The sequence below is a fragment of the Eschrichtius robustus genome, chromosome 2, assembly GCF_028021215.1.
Source record: "Eschrichtius robustus isolate mEscRob2 chromosome 2, mEscRob2.pri, whole genome shotgun sequence".
NCBI lineage: Eukaryota > Metazoa > Chordata > Mammalia > Artiodactyla > Eschrichtiidae > Eschrichtius > Eschrichtius robustus.
The window spans coordinates 74,043,238-74,046,067 of record NC_090825.1 but is presented as its reverse complement, the minus strand read 5'-3'; the positions used below and the strand labels follow the sequence as shown (position 1 = coordinate 74,046,067).

General features: G+C 50.7%; 1 pseudogene; it reads left to right on the top strand.

Annotated features, from left to right (window-relative positions):
- The first annotated feature begins 237 nt into the window (after nt 1–237).
- On the top strand, nt 238–2,469 carry LOC137758875 (coiled-coil domain-containing protein 6 pseudogene; annotated as a pseudogene).
- The last annotated feature ends 361 nt before the right edge of the window (nt 2,470–2,830 follow it).

Sequence of the window (2,830 nt, the reverse complement as noted above, 5' to 3'; positions counted from 1 at the left end):
GGGGTTTACTTTCAAAAGAGCCAGAGGACTGTGGGAAATAGAGACTCCACTCCTAAAGAGCACACACAAAACTTCACATACTCTGGGACCCAGGGCAGAAGCAGTAATTTGAAAGGAGCCTGGGTAAGACACACCTGCTGATCTTGAAGAGCCTCGTGGAGGGGCAGAAGGCAGCTGGGGCTTGTCCTGGGAACACAGACACTAGCATCGGCTGTTTTGAGGAGTTCCTTCTACCACATGGACACTGATGCTGGCAAGCACTATTTTGGAATCCTCCCTGTAGCTTACTTGTACCAGGACTCAGACCAACTCACCAGGCTGTCAGTACCAGTACTGGGATGCCTCAGGCCGAGACACAACTCCACCCACCAGCAGGCTTGTTGCCCTGAAAACCCCTGAGTGCACAGCCACCCCAGGACCTGGCCCTGTCCAGCAGAGAGGGCCCAGGACCTGGCTCCATACACCAGCTCTAGCCACAGGATTTCCAGGGCCCTGCACCCAGAGATCTGGGACCTGATTCAGCCCACCAGTAGGCCAGGAGTAGCCCTGGGACCAGTCTCACCCACCAGTGTGTAAGCACTGTCCCCAGGACCCCATGGGCCCACAAACAGGCCAAAACACCAATTCTGGGACCGCAGGGCCCTGCAGCCAGAAACCCTGGGACCCAGCTTTGCCTACCAGTGGGCTGGCAGTAGCTCCGGGACCAGCCTTACCCACCAGTGGGTAGGCACCAGCCCCAGGAAATCCTGGGTCCTGGTCCCACCCACAAGCAGACCAAAACACCAATTCTGGGACCCACAGGGCCCTGCAGCCAGGTAGGGCATATAGCTCAAATGAGCGGAGAGTAGTGCGCTGCTGGGATGCATAGGACATCTGCTACAAAAAGCCACTTCTTCAAGATCGGGAAACATAAGGAGCCCACAAAACACATAGAAATAAAAATAGCAAATTAGGTAAAATGAGGGGACAGAGGAACGTGGAAATGAAGGAAAAAGATAAAACCCCAGAAGAAGAATGAAGTGAAATAGGGATAGGCAATCTACCCACTAAAGAGTTTAAAGTAATAATCATAAAGATAATCAAAGTACTTGGGAGAAGAATGGATGAACACAGTGAGAAGATTAACAAAGAGTTAGAAGATATAGTCATTGACCTCAGGTGGCAGCGGTGGGAGAGGCGGCAGTGGTGGGAAGTGGCTAGGGCAGGGGGCATTGTCATCTCACCCTTCAGCCTGGAGGAGCTCATCAAGCACCTGGCCTCGCTGCAGCAGAACAAGGTGCTCAAGGTCCAGCTGGAGACCTAAAACTCAAGTGCAAGGCACTGCAGGAGGAGAACCGCGGCTTGCGCAAAGCCAGCGTGACCATCCAAGCCCAGGCTGAGCAGAAAGAAGAATTCATCAGTAACACTTCGTTCAAGAAAATTCAGCCTTCACAGAAGGAGAAAGAAACCCTTGCTGTAAATTACGAGAAGGAAGAAGAGTTCCTCACTAATGAGCTCCCCAGAAAATTGATGCAGTTGCAGCATGAGAAAGCCAAACTAGAACAGCATCTGGAGCAGGAATTCCAGGTCAACAAACTGATGAAGAAAATTAAAAAACTGGAGAACGATACCATTTCTAAGCAGCTTACATTAGAACAGTTGAGACGAGAGAAGATTGACCTTGAAAATACTTTGGAACAGGAACAAGAAGCACTAGTGAATCGTTTCTGGAAAAGGATGGAACTTGAAGCTGAAAAGCGAATCCTGCAGGAGAAATTAGACCAGCCGGTGTCTGCTCCCCCATTGCCTAGAGACATCTCCATGTAGATCGACCCTCCAGAAAACATGATGCGACACATCAGGTTTTTAAAGAATGAACTGGAGAAGCTGAAGAAGCAACTGAGTGCTGCCCAGTTACAGCATTCTGAGATAATGGCACAGTATTTGGAGGAGGAACCTCACATGAGGGAAGAGGACCTGAGAGGAAGCTGCAGAGGGAGATGGAGATGAGAGAGGCCCTCTGTCGACAGCTCTTAGAGAGTGAGTCCAGCTTAGAGATGGATGATGAAAGGTATTTTAAGGAGCTGTCTGCACAAGGATTAAGACCTCACATTGTGTGCAGCCCGATTCCTTACACACCTTCTCCCAGTTCAAGCCGGCCGATATCACCCAGTCTCTCGTATGCAAGTCACACACTTGGTTTCACGCCACCAACTTCACTGACTAGAGCTGGAATGTCTTATTACAATTCCCCAGGTCTTCATGTGCAGCATATGGGAGCATTCCACGGTATCACAAGGCCTTCACCGTGGGGAAGCAAGTCCTGATAAATTCAAATGGCCCACGCTGCCCCCGTCTCACAACACACAGACCCCTGTCCAGCCACTGCCACCTCCATCTCCACCACCCATGCAGCCCGCAGTCCCCTCAGCAGCCACCTTGCAGCCTGCCCCCTCGCAACAGTTGGTTCACCCCTCCTCCCAGCCTTAATGCATGTGCTTAGTCCGAACCTCACGTCGGCACACGTTCTTGTACAGTGGAGCCGAGCCGTCGACTCGACGCCAAAGGCTTCCTTCCCTGGCATATGGATGTGACTTATTTGCACTGAGGTTATCTAGGCTTCACTATTCATTATGTTGTAAATGTGTGTCGGAAACGCAGCCAGCGTTGTGAATGTACAACACTACACGGATGACTTTTTCCTTCTGTGTTTTACTTGAATCTACATGTGCGCACATTCCCTGGCTGGGATGTCGGCTGTTCGACTATTTGGTAGTTCAGCAGCATTGTGCAATTTTCGCCTGGCCCCAGAGCTTCATTTTCCTGGCTTTTAGGTTGGAAAATAAAAAGG